This window comes from Phoca vitulina, unplaced genomic scaffold (genome assembly GCF_004348235.1).
Source record: "Phoca vitulina isolate PV1807 unplaced genomic scaffold, GSC_HSeal_1.0 scaffold58, whole genome shotgun sequence".
NCBI classification, from domain to species: Eukaryota; Metazoa; Chordata; class Mammalia; order Carnivora; family Phocidae; genus Phoca; species Phoca vitulina.
The window spans coordinates 1,975,498-1,989,896 of NW_022589761.1; the positions used below are offsets into that span (position 1 = coordinate 1,975,498).

At 37.4% G+C, this 14,399-nt stretch overlaps 1 pseudogene; it reads left to right on the plus strand.

Annotated features, from left to right (window-relative positions):
* Positions 1–12,845: 12,845 nt before the first annotated feature.
* On the plus strand, positions 12,846–13,083 carry LOC116623201 (annotated as a pseudogene).
* Positions 13,084–14,399: the final 1,316 nt, after the last annotated feature.

A 14,399-nucleotide genomic window follows, 5' to 3' on the forward strand; every position in this document is an offset into this window, starting at 1 on the left:
CAGTGTCTATCACCCAGTCAGCCCATCCCTCCCACCCCACCCCCCACTCCAGCAACCCTCAGTTTGTCATATTACCCTGTTTTTGTTTTCCAGCATTTCCTTTTGATTTTTTTAGTTTCCATCTCTCTGTTTACATTACTCATCTCTCCTTTCATGTTGTCCACTTTTTCCACTGGAGTCTTTAGCATATTAATCAGTTATTTTAAATTCCCTCACTGATAATTCCAAAATTTCTGCCAAATGTAAGTCTGGTTCTGATTCTTACTTTATCTCTTCAGACTGTTTCTGTTTGTTTGTTTAGAATGATTGTAATTTTTGGTTGAAGACTAGGTTTTGGATAAAAGGAACCATGGTAGCGTGGTTTTTTTATATGATTGCATATACTTTAATTGGCATATTATGCCATTCACTTTTAAAATGATTATTGATAATCATTTATTTATGATTAATAAATATTAATAAATTAATATACTTTATATGATTGCAATTCTTTTAAATTTGATTTGTGACCTATGCTGCTGATTGTTCCATGTAAACTTGCAAAGAATGTGCATTCTACTGTTGTGGTGGTAAATGTTATATAAATATTAATTAGATCCATTTGATTGATGGTATTCAGTTCTTCTGTCTTCATGACAATATTCTGTTTGTTGTATCTTTAAGAAAGATATATTGAACTATTCAAGGATAATTGTGAATTAGTCTATTTCCTCTTTCAGTTATGTCATTTTTTGCTTCATGTATATTAAGGCTATATAGTTAGTGCATATATATTTATGATTATTATGACTTCTTAGTGACTAGACCTTTCTACCATTTCTATCATCCTTCTTTATTTCTGATCGTTTTTCTTGCTCTGATTTTTTTTCCTTTTTCCTTTTTCATTTTGTCTGATGTTAATATAAGCATTCCAAGTTTCTTTTGCATAGTGTTTCCATGGTATACTGTTTTCTGTTATGTTACTCTAATCATACAATATCAGCATATTTACAGTGAGTTTCTGTTGATAACATTTAGTTGAGTCTTTAAAAATCCATCTGACAGTCTCTGTCTTCTAATTCATGTCTTTTTTGTTTGTTTCCTAAGTTTTTAAAGAGTGTGTGTGTAGCTTTAAGTATTAGTTTTTACCGTGGTAAAATACAACAAATGTTTACAATTTTAACTATTTTTAAATGTGCAATTTAGTGGCATTGAGAATATTACAGTATTGTACAGCCTTCACCACTCTCGATTTTCAAAGCTTTTTCCTCATTCCCAAGCAGTAACTCTATACCCATTAAACGGTAACTTCCCATTTCTCCCTGCCCCAGCCCATGGTGATCACTATTGTACTTTTTGTCTCTATGAATTTGTCTATTATAAGTTTCTCATACAACTGAAATCATACAGTATTTGTTATTTTGAGTCTGGCTTATTTTACTTTGCATAATATATTTGAGGTTCAACCATGTTGTAGCATGTATCAGAATCCCATTTCTTTTTCAAGTTGAACAGTATTCCATTGCACACATATAATACATTTTGTTTATTCATTCTTCTGTTGATAGACATTTGAGTTGTTTCCCAATTTTGGCTATTATAAATAATGTTACTATGAAAGTTGGTGTGTAAATACTTGTTTGAGTCCCTGCTTTCAGTTTTCTTGGGGCATATACCTTGAAGTGGAATTGCTGGGTCAAATGATAATTCTGTGTTTAACTTTTTTTGAGAAAATGCCAAACTATTTTCCACCAAGGCTGCACCAATTTACATTCCCACCAACAATGCAGAAGGGTTCCAATTTCTCCACATCCTTGATGACACTTGTTATTTTCTTGATAATAGCCATCCTGATGAGTGTGAAGTTGTATCTCGTTGTGGTTTTGATTTGCATTCTCCCAATAACAAGTGATGCTGATCATCTTTTTGTCTCCAAGTTTTTATTTAAAATCCAGTTAACATAAAATAACATAATCTTAGTTTCAGGTGTAGAATTTAGTGATTCATCACTTACATATAACACCCAGTGCTTATCACAACAAGTGCACTCCTTAATACCCATCACCCATCTATCCCATCCCCCATCCACCTCCCCTCTGGTAATCCTCCATTCTCAATAGTTAAGAGTCTGATTCTCGGTTTGCCTCTCTCTTTCTTTCCCCCCACCCCCATATATTCATATGTTTTGTTTCTTAAATTCTACATATGAGTTCATGTGCTTATTGACCATTTATATATCTTCTTTGGGAAAAATATCTATTCAAGTCCTTTGCCCTTTTTTAAATTGAATTGTTTTTCTGTTGGTATGCTACAAGTCTTCATTATATATTCTGATTATTACTCTTATCATATATATGATTTGAAAATATTTTCTTCCATTCTATGGATTGTCTTTTTAATCTCTTAATAATGTTCTTTGTTGGGGCACCTGGGTGCCTCAGTCAGTTAAATGTCTGCCTTAGGCTCAGGTCATGATCCCAGAGTCCTGGGATCAAGCTTTGCACCGGGCTCCCTGCTCAGTGGGGAATCTGCTTCTCCCTCTCCCTCTGCCATGCTTGTGCTCTCTTTCTCTCTCTCTAGCTCAAATAAATAAATAAAATCTTTAAAAAATAATGTTTTTAGTTTTTAATTTTGATGAAGCCCAAATGATCTATTTTTTGCCTATATATTTGGTATCATATCTAAGAAATTATTGCCAAATGCAATGCCATTTTTTTGGTAAAATTTACATAGTTTTAGCTCTTTTGTTTAGATGTTTGATTTATTTTATGTTAATGTTTATATGTGGCACAAGGTAAAGCCCCAAACTTAATTTTTTGGTACGTGCATATCCAGTTTTTCCAGGTCCATTTGTTGAAAAGACTGTCCTTTTTCCATTGAATGGTCTTTGTACCCTTGTCAAGAATGATTTTATCTTATAGGTAAGGGTTCATTTCTGTGCTCTCTATTCCATTCCATTGGTCTGTATGTCTGTCCTATGACAATAGCACACTGCATTGATTATTGTAGCTTTATAGTAAGTTTTGAAGTCAAAAGTGTGAGTCCTTGTTCTTTTTCAAGATTATTTTAGCTATTTGGCAACCCCCCAAATTTCAAAATAATTTTAAGGTGAGATTCCTATTCCTGCAAAAAACATTGTTAGGATTTTGAGAGGGATTGCATTGAATCTGTAGATATCCTTGGGTAGTACTATTATGGAGTATGTACTATGGACAAATCATGAACACAAGATATCTGTAGATTTATTTATGTTTTCTTTAATTTCTCTCAGAAATGTCTTGTTGTTTTCAAATATAAGTCTTTTGTCTCTTTGGTTAAATTTATTCCTAAGTATTTTGTTCTTTTTAATGCTATTGTAAATAGAAATGTTTTCTTAATTTCCCTTTTGGATTGTTATCCAAAAAGGATGTTATCCAAAAAGGTTGTATAGAAATTCTTATCCAAAAAGGTTGTATAGAATTGTTATTCAAAAAGATTGTATAGAAATACAACTGACTTGGGGGTTTGATTTTGTATCTTGCAACTTTGCTGGATTTATTTATTCATTTTACCAGATTTTCTTGTGGAATATTTAGGGTTTTCTTTATGTAAGATTATGTGATTTGTGAGCAAATAATTTTATTTCTTCATTTCCAATTTGAATGCCTTTTATTTATTTATTTTTTACTTAATTGTCCTGGTTAGGATTTACAGTGCATTGTTGAATAGAAATGGTAAAAGCTGGTATCTTTGTCTTGTTTCTGACCTTAGGCGGTAAAGTTTTCAGTCTTTCACAATTGAGTATGATGTTAGCTGATGATCTGACCTTTATTGTACTGAAGAAGTTTCCTTCCATTACTATTATGTTGAATGTTTTTATCATGAAAGGGTATTGCATTCTATCAAATGTTTTTTCTGCATCAATTGAGATGGTCATGTTTATTTTTCTTTTATTTTTCTATTACTGTTTTGTATTACATTGATTAATTTGTGTATGTTGAACCATCTTTGCATTCCAGGAATAAATCACAGTCATGGTGTATAATTTTTTTACTACGATAGTAAATTCAATATACTAGTATTTTGTTGAAGAATTTTTGTATCATTATTCTTGATCTGTAGTTTCTTGCAGCATTTCTGTCTAGTTTTAGTATTGAAGTAATGCTGGCCTCATAGAATGAGATAGGAAGGGGTTCCTACTCTTCACTTTCTGGGAGAGTTTGAGAAGAACTGATGTTTCTCAATATTTTTCATTTTTCTCTTTCCCCTTTCCTGCCTTCTTTTGGATATTTGAAGATGCATTGTTATTTCCCTATTCCTTATTTATTTATTTTCTTACATTTTAAAAATTGAAACAAAGAAATATATGACATAAAATTAACATACTGCTACAGTAGTCAAAAAGTGTGTTGTTGGCATAAGGACAAACATCCAGATGAATGGAATAACATTCCATTAACATTCCAATAACAGAAATAAACCCATATTTTTATGGCCAATTGGTTTTTGACAAGGATACCTAGATCATTTAGTGGGGAAAGAATGGTCTTTTGAACAAATGATGCTGGGACAGCTGGATTTTACATAGAATGAAATTGGACCTGTCCTTTGTGCCATAAATAAAAACTAATTTTGAGTGGATTAATGACCTAAATATAAGAACTAGAAAAACAAAACTATAAGAAGAAAACATAGCTGTAAATCTTCATGACCTTGGATTTGGTAATGGATTCTTAAACATGACACCAAAAACATAAGCAACCAAAGAAAAAAATAAATACATTGGGCTCCATCAAAGTTAAAAACTTTTGTGCATCCAAACTTGTTGTAAGGAATAATTATGCTACTTCAGATGGTTTTTGTTTGTTTGTTTTGTTTTGTTTTTTTGATTGTTTTTTGTTTTTTTGTTTTTTTTTTTTTTTGATAATCAGCCAGTTGTAGACAGGCAGAACACCATGGAGAAGCACACAAAAGTGAAAGAGATTTATTATACTGACAGGTCCTACAAGAGGGAGGGATGCATGGCATGCATTCAAGGGTCATATGAGAGGAGCTCCCAGGGAACAGGCTGAACCAAGCAAGTGGGGAATCAAAAGAGTGTGAGGGCCCATGGGCAGGTGCATTTTTGGAGGCAGGGTGGAGTACAAACACAAAAAGCTTGAGGGATTTCATTGGGGTGTTAGAATATCACTAAGTCAGTCAGGAAAGGGCAAGAAGAGGGACTTGTGGCAGGACCACGTTGGTGCACCTGAGCATGTGCTTACCATCTTTCTGTGGGGATATTGATGCAACAGAAAAATACAAAGTTTTAGAAGATACAATATAGAAATATTATGAAGGAATGAAAAATCAACTTACAGAAGGGGAAAATATTTTTAAAATAATATATCTTGGTCTTATAAGTATCTAGTATCCAGAATACATAATGAATTCATAGAACTCAATAACAAAAACCAAATGACACAATTAACTATTTATTTTTGACTCCATGTATTTTACAGGTCTGTTTAGTGATTGCTCTAAGGATTTCAATATACATACTTAAATTCTCGTTTACTTACAATCAACATTTTGTTAGTGGAAGTGTAACGTAGACTCTTTTACCTTCTCTCATTTTTTATGTTTTTTTTTTATTTTTATTTTTTTGAAGATTTTTATTCATTTCTTTGACAGGGAGAGACACAGCGAGAGAGGGAACACAAGCAGGGGGAGTGGGAGAGGGAGAAGCAGGCTTCCCACCAAGCAGGGAGCCCGATGCAGGGCTCGATCCCAGGACCCTGGGACCATGACCCGAGCCGAAGGCAGACGCTTAATGACTGAGCCACCCAGGCGCCCCATGTTGTTTTTTTTAATATGTATTACATTTACTTACATTAGAAATGCCACCAGGCAATGTTATACATGCTGCTTTCAATTTTTATGTATATTATAAGGAACTTAAGAAGAGAAAAATAGTCTAGTATATTTATCCAACTATTTACCATTTCTATTACTCTTCCTTTATTTATGATGTTCCAGATTTCCCCTGGTATTATTTTCCTTCTTCTTGAAATACTTGCTTTTACATTTAGTGTGATTATAGTTCTCCTAGATTTACTTAATCTGAGGATGTCTTTATTTCACCTTTACTTTACTCCCAAAGAATTATTTCCACTGGATACAGAATTGTAGGTTAAGAGTCATCTTTTTCAGCCCCTTAAAAAGATTGTACCATTTCTTCTGGTCTCCATGGTTTTTGATGAGAATTCTGCAGCCATTCAAATAAATTTTTTTATAATATATATACAGGTGCTTTAAGTGTTGTTTCTGTGTTTTCACTTTCAAGTTAAATAGTTATGTATCTGGATATGGATTTCTTTGACTTTATCCTTTTGAGTGTCATAAGTTTCTTGAATCTGTAAGGCTATGCATTTTATCAAATTTGGGAAGTTTTCAGCCATTATTTCTTTATCTATCTATCATCTATCTATCATCTATCTATCTCTCTATTTATCTATCTAATCTATCTATCTATCTATCTATCTATCTATCTATCTATCTATCATCTACCTATCATCTATCTCCTTCCTTCCTTCCTTCCTTCCTTCCTTCCTTCCTTCCTTCCTTCCTTCCTTCCCTTCCTTCCTTCCTTTCCGCCCTCCCTCCCTCCCTCCCTGTCTCTCTCTCTCTCCCTCCCTCCCTTTCTCCTTCTTTCTCTCCCTCCCTCCCTTCCTTTTTCTTTCTTTCTTTCTTTCTTTCTTTCTTTCTTTCTTTCTTTCATATACCAATTTCTTTTTCTTCTTGTGGGAATTTAATGATACAAATATCGGACCTTTGTTATTTTCTCACTGGTCCCTCAGTCTCTGTTCATTTTTCTCTCCGTCATTCAGACTGGATAATTTTTGTGGATCTACTTTCAAGTTCAGGGACTCTTTCCTATATCATCTCCTGGCTATTAAGCTAATATAATGAATTTTTAAAATGTTATTGTGTTTTTTAGTGGTAAATTAAAAAAATAAAGATTTTATTTTATTTATCTGGGGGAGAGAGAGAGAGAACACAGAGGAAGAGGGAGCGGGAGAAGCAGACTCCTTACTGAGCAGAGAGCCTGATTCAGAGCTCACCCCGGGATCATGACCTGGGCCAAAGGCAGATGCTTAACCAACTAAACTACCCAGGCGCCCCTAGGTGTAAATTTTTCATTTCATTCTTTTGTTTATCTTCTATTTTTAGTCTTCTATTTCTGCGACATTACAGCTTTCCATTTATTTAAAGAGTGTTTCCCCTTATTTCTTGGAACACAGTTATAATAGTTGCTTTACAGTCATTGTTTAAAGGGCCTCTGGGTGGCTCAGTCAGTTAAATGTCTGCCTTCGGCTCAGGTCATGATCCCAGAGTCCTAGGATCAAGCTCTGCGTGGGGCTCCTTGCACATGGGGGAGCCTGCTTCTCTCTCTCCCACTGCCTGCCACTCTCTCTCTCACTATTTCTCTCTCTCTCTCTTTGTCAAATAAATAAAATCTTAAAAAAATAAAGTCATTGTTTAAAAGTTCCATCTATGGAACACTATGCCATCTCAGGTTTGCTGTCTGTTGATTGTCTTTTCCCTTGAATAAAATAGAGATCTTTTTGATTCTTCATATGCCAGGTAATTTTGGAATGCATCTTGGGAATGCATTTTGAGTATTATTCTAGATGCTGGATCTTGTTTGAATCTTTTGAATAATGTTTACTTTTGTTTTGTTTTGTTATGTTTCAGAAATAAATCAAGCCAGTTTTCTTCAGGCTGAAGGCCCACAGTCTGTGGGTTCTGGTTCCAATTTAAATTCCATTTTTAAAGCTTTTATAGGACTACTCAGACCTGTTCTCCATGTGTCTCACCCAGTGTCCAGTCTGAAACCTAGGAGGTAATATATTTTGAACTGTAGTTCCCAAAGACTTTGGTATGTTGCTTAAGGTCAGATCCATCCATATTGCAGCTTGTGTGCAAGCCCAAGAGTTCATAGACAACTTTATAGAAACACCTTCTTGAGCATTTTCCTCTCTGCAAACTCCTAAACATTTTTCTGCTCCCAGGCACTTTCTTTCCTAGATATCTGACTAGTCTCCTTGTTCTACTGTTTTTTCCTGCAACTGCATTTACCTCTGGTGTCAAGTGGGAAGATGATAGAGTATGGAAAAAGAATGTGGATTATCCTCATGCTTTTGGGACCACAGCTCCTCTGGTCTTATGCATCTTATCAGACCCTGTTGTTGCTCTCTCAATGCAGGATTGCCTTGTGGCTGAACAGGAGAGATTGAGCAAACAAACAAAAACAAATAAACAAAAAAAATTAAACATTTTTCCTCACTGTTTCTGTAGGGTCTTTTTTATGCTTTTTTGATCATAAACATAAGACTTATCTTGGACTTTTCTTCTGACTGTGCCTGGTGTACAGATCCAGGTTTTGGACTGACTTTGAGTTCAGGGTGGAAAAACCAAAGCGGTGGAGGGAAACAAAGAAGACTTGTTGCTATTTTGGTGGCATTTTGATATCTGTTTCCCTTCTCTGATTTCCTGCTGCTATTTTCTTTTTGGAATCCTATGATAACTGCTCCATCTATTTTGTCTGGTTTTAATTATAGTCAGTGAGAGAGATAGGGTGGAGTATGCTTACCTTATGTCAACTAGACCTAGAACCCAACTAACTATACTTATTCCAATTTTGCAGTTGAGAAAACTGATTGTTCAAAAGGTAATTTTATTGTTTCCTTTCTCTTTAAAACCCAATAGTACTAAGTGACAGAACTAGAGTATTAACCTTACTCTATCTTATTTTAATGTCTTTTACCTACCTACCAACAGCCAGTTCAAGAAGTCTAGATCCAATCTGTAGATGTGGGACAGAGATTAAAGTACAAATACAGTGAGCTGACTTAGCTCATTCCTAAATGAATTATGGTAGCAAGATCTCTCAATTGGAGGTCAGAAAGTCTATAGTTTATTACTTATGTGGCCTAAATCCTTAACCAATACTGGTCCTTTTGCAGATCTCACTTTTATAAATTTATTAAAAAATGTATCTTTAGAACTATCTCTAATGATTCTCCCTGTATTGACATTCTTTTATTCTATGGTTGCCAGAAGCTGTCTTCTAGAAATTCAGTAAAGGAAGAGACCTTAGGAGACTGGGTTATACAGGTATTAACTTGTGTAAGATGAATGGGACTCAAGTTCTGTCCTACCTAATGATTATGCAAGATTTATTAACATAGAGAAGGAGTAGGACTGTTAGACAACTCTTGTTTATTTGGTTTCTAGCAGCCTTTTTTCCTTCCAGTTACATCAGTCTCACCCATCCCTCCCATACATTCAATTCTTATGTTTCCATGAGGTTGTACCATTCTCTCACATGAAATGGCATATTTCATCTTCTTTGTCACAGAGATTGGTGCAGGGATGGCTACATGACCTGAGCCTACCTAATCAGATCCTTTTATTCTGGAACAATTGGGAAAGAGAAGCTTTATTTCTTACATTTGTTAAGCTGGTAAATTGACAGCCTAGTATTTTTTTTTTTTTACTCCCTTAACCCATTTAGCCTGCCCCACCCTCCCTTTGGTAACTACCAATCTGTTCTCTTTATCTATGAGCTTAGTTTGTTTTTTGTTTGTTTGTTTGTTTGCTTTTATGATTCCACGTATAAGTGAGTATTTGTCTTTCTGTGTCTGGTGTATTTCACTTAGCATAATGCCACATTGTTGCAAATGTCAAGATTTTGTTTTTTTTTTTATAGCTGAATAGTATTCCATAGTGCATAGATATAGATTAGATATAAATACAGGTATAAAATCACTGCTCCATTTATTCTGTCTAGATTTTTAGTTGTAGTCTATAGTCTATATATACTTATATAGAGTCTATAGCCTTATATATACTTACATGTAGTCTATATTATCTATCTATATCTATACATAATGGAATACTATCTATAGTATATAGAATATATAATATATAGAATGATATCTATATCACATCCTCTTTATCCATTTATCCATCCATCAATGGACACTTAGGTTGTTCTCATATCTTAGCTACTGTAAATGATGCTGCAAGATGCATATATCTTTTCAAAGTGGTGTTTTCATTTTCTTCAACAGCCTAATGTTCTTGATTGTCATCTTTCCTCTAATGAGGGAACAGCTTCTGAAGGGTAAAGCCAATGCAGAAAGACCTGGAGCTAAGGAGATGCAGAAGTCAACTACTTTTAGTTTTCATCTATGTATATCAGTAAGGTCTCTCTGAGCTTAAACCAGCATGAACTGAATTTCTTTCACCAGCCTAGATTGGTAGTCTAAGAGGAGTAGTATAGCAATGAGAAGAATCTGAGAATGACTCTGGTACTTTGGGGGACTGTAGAGGACACACTGAGGCATACATAGCAGAAACAATGAGGAATGAAGCTATACAGATAGATTTTGGTCAGATCTTGGATTATTTGTCTTATCAGACCCAAAAATGTGTAAATTTTTCTGTAGACAAAGGAGAATGAGGAGCTATCTGAGCTGGGCTGAGGTAGCAACATATTTTCAAAGAATACCGGTTGATCTGGCATCAAATCGTATGTAGAGAATGAGCAGAGAGCCCCACAAAGTAGGGAATGAGTTAGTCCCTGGTTCCTCTGGCTCTGCTGTAACAATGCCCTATGTGACCAGATCTGTGCCAGGTGCTGGGACAATGACTTCTTCTCAGGTACCCTGCAAAACCCAGCATTTCTATTTAGAACATGTGGAGCTCCAGGACCCAACATTTAGTCCCATGGGAGCCTCACCTGACTAACTGTGGCAACCTTGGGACAGGTCGTTTAACTTCTTTGTCTCAGTTTCCTCAGAAATCTCAAGGTTTCTTTTTTTGATATTCTTTTCTTTTTCTTTTTTAAAATTAAAAAAATAGTAATAATGCGCACCTTATTTAGCTGACATGATTCTTTGAATATTAAATGAAATGCTCTCAGTGAAAGTACTTTGAGACTATGGTGAATTAAGCCTGTTCAAGGTCAGTTACTTAAAAGATTCTTAAGGTGCTTCTGCTCCCATTCCCTGAGCCTTGCCACACTGTGGACTTTGGTCTCCAAGTGCTTCATGGGAAAATAAAGCCTCCTGCTACCAAAGAACCCTGCTCCTGCTGTGGGTCACTTTGAAGAGGAAGGCGGCTTCCATTCCTCTAAATCCAGGATTAGGCAATAGGAGATCGTAAATTGGTCATGGCTGCCCTATGAGATAGTGAGCTCTCCATCTCAAGAAAGACTCAAGCATTTAAATAAATACCTGTAATAGGAGTTATAGATAGTTATGTTTCCTCCTGCAGCTTAGGACCTGCCCTATTTTGGATGATATGGTCAAGTCTACCCAGTCCTGAATCCTCGAGAATGTGTATTACCATAAGTGATCTGTGCAATACCCTTCCATTAAAGAATTAAAAGTATGTGGCTTCATGACAGGTTTGTTGTTGTTATTTAGTACTTTTTTGGTTTTTCAAAAGCCCAGCTCTCCTCCTCCCCCTCATCACTCCCATCCCCAGCCTTGTGGTTCACAAAATTTAAACACATTGTCCTGCATAAGGAATAATGAAGAAATTGACAAGAAAAGATTCGTGCCACTTGCTAATCAGTTTAATAATGGAGGATATCTCCGCCACATTATCGGGAGACAAATTAAAAGGGCAAATAGAGCTCCCAGAAATCATCTGTTTGTGTTAACAAAGTGAATATTAATGAAAAACAAAATTGAGTTCCTCTTGTGTCTGATTTTCATCAAATTGTACAGGTATTAAAAAATAGCTATAGAAATCCTATCCATCAGTACTTAATTCAAAATAACTTTGGCCTCTGCTCTATTCCTGACTATTACCTCTCTCCTGGGCAGGAAAGCCAGTCACCTTGCTGGGCCCACTGTGCCAGGAGAATCGATCATGGAACTAATTCAGTTCTCTTTATGGACCAAATATCTAGACAGTGGAAATAGCCATTAAATTAATGATACATTTGGATGTGAGGAGGGGCAAGAGGGGCATTAGGGAGTGTTTGGCTTTCTTCCTCTGGTAGCCAGGTTCAAGTTGCCCGGGTGACCAATGGCTGAGGTCCGTAGATCTCAAGTGCCTTCCAGAGAACAGAGGGGCAACAGGGTGCATTGCCTGGGGAAGGAGTCATGTTCAGTGGCTCAGTGCACATCCTCTGGGCACCTCTCTGCCTCAGCTGTGCCATGAATGGCTCATCAGGGGAGCTGTTCAGGATGAGAGCAGTCTGAGATGCCCAGATGCAGCCAGATGTGAACAGAAATGTTCTGGGAGCCTCTCCATAACTCAGGGAAGACTACTATTAACGCTATCCTTTGGGAGTGAAGGGAAGGCTAATGGCTAGTCCCATTATTAGATTATTAGGATGGAGTTGAGATTTATGGGGCAGGGCCCAGAGGGAGTAATAGCTTGCAGTTAGGAGGAGACGAAGGCCCCCTTGGTCTGTGTAGGCCCCCTAGCTAGCTCCAGGACATTTTTGGTCTCTACAGGGAGAGGGCAAAACGCTGAGAGAAGGAAGAGAAAATATGGGCTCAGGCAAGACACCTGGGAAGACCCCAAAGACAAACATGTCCAGATCCCCCACAAGCGCTGAGGGCTAGCTTTTTTTTCCACAAGGGACCTCTGTAATCCAGATATTCTCAAGTGTCACCAGGCTTTGGGTAAACATGGAGGCTGCTAATGTCACAATGAGAACACTCATCTGTCGTTGTGCCCCACCCAACCTCTAGATTTCAGCCCCCTGCCGATCTTTCCACGGCCCTCCACGTGTCTCTGGCATCCCCAGGGGCTGCTTGTACTCACATACGAGCCACCATCCTGCTCTGTGTGGCTGACTGTTTCTCGCCACGTCTTCTCATAAGACTTTCAGAATCAAGTGATTCCTGGCCAAGAAACAAAAGCAGAATCGTCCCATTCCCCAGTGGATTTGGATGAAAACGTAATAAAATCAGGTACAACTCCAGAAGGAGGCACTGGAGAAGAACCAAGCTGGGTCTATACGGCATCACACATCATGAGATGACACACCTAATTGGTACCACATATTTAATTAAGCTGCCTGAAGATGACGTGTTCTATCCTATCACTCTGTAAACATCCTTCCTACTTGGCCATAGACAGGAAATGGAAATGATTTTTCTCTGTTACTATGCCTCTGCACCAGTAGGTTGGTTCGGTAATAAATGTGAAAACTTTTGGCTCTAAAAAAAAAAAAAATGTGTGCTTGGCCTTGTCCCTCTCCCATTGTACCTTTGTTGGGTCCAGCCATGTCCACTGGACACTTATCCTCTGGAGCCAGCTTCTATCAGGTGTCATATCAGACACGGCCAGGGCCTGGGAGGAGCTGGCTTCAGCTCCTGGAGTGTGGTCAGGGTACCAGTGTATGGCTCCCATGCTGGGGCCAGGCTCTGTGATGTTCCTTGCTGTACCCCATGACCTGAGGGGATAGCATCAGCAAACATTACTTCGTCTAAGAAGAGGTGTCCCTAGAGCTCCTAAGATTGTAGAATGCCAGCATCATGCTGTGGTGTGTGCAGAAGTGACAGAGACTCCTGATCTTGGGACTCAGTTTGAGTGCCTGGGGCTGGGCTGGGACCAGACCCAGTTCTTGGTCCCTCCTACCTGTTCCAAAGTGCCTGGGCCACATGGATTGGCTGCTCTAGGTTGCTCTAGGCTCCTCACTCTCTGCAGACCAGTTTCCTGGGCTGACTCATGGCTTCTCTGTTTTGTCTGTTATATAGGACTTGTGAGTTCATCCTGCATGAGGCTTGAGTCTCCACTTTCACTAACTTCTCCCTCAGCACCCCACGACATATACTCTGTCTTTCAATAGCAAAGGATGGTTAAGAATGCTTTCAGCTGCAAGAAAAAAAACCCAACAAAGAGCGTGGAAACACAAGGAGCTTATTTTTTTTTTTTTTAAGATTTTTATTTATTTAACAGAGAGAGAGAGAGCACAAGTAGGCAGAGCGGCAGACAGAGGGAGAGGGAGAAGCAGGCTCTCCGCCGAGCAGGGAGCCCAATGCGGGGCTCGATCCCAGTACCCTGGGATCATGACCTGAGCCAAAGGCAGCCGCTTAACCGACTGAGCCACCCAGGCGCCCCCACAAGGAGCTTATTTAGTCACACAGCAATTATTCTAGATACAGATACTTCCATGTATCAGCAATGCCATCTGCACCGTTTTCCTACCCCATTCTCCTTAGCATGTTGGTTTGTGTTCTCATGCTTACTGCCTCATGCTTGCAAGATGGCTGCTAAGCCTTCAGGTGTTGTATCTACATTTAAAGCAGAAAGAAAGAAAGAAAGAAAGAAAGAAAGAAAGAAAGAAAGAAAGAAAGAAAGAAAGAAAGAAAGAAAAAGAAGAAAGAAAGAAAGAAAGAAAGAAAGAAAGAAAGAAAGAAAGAAAG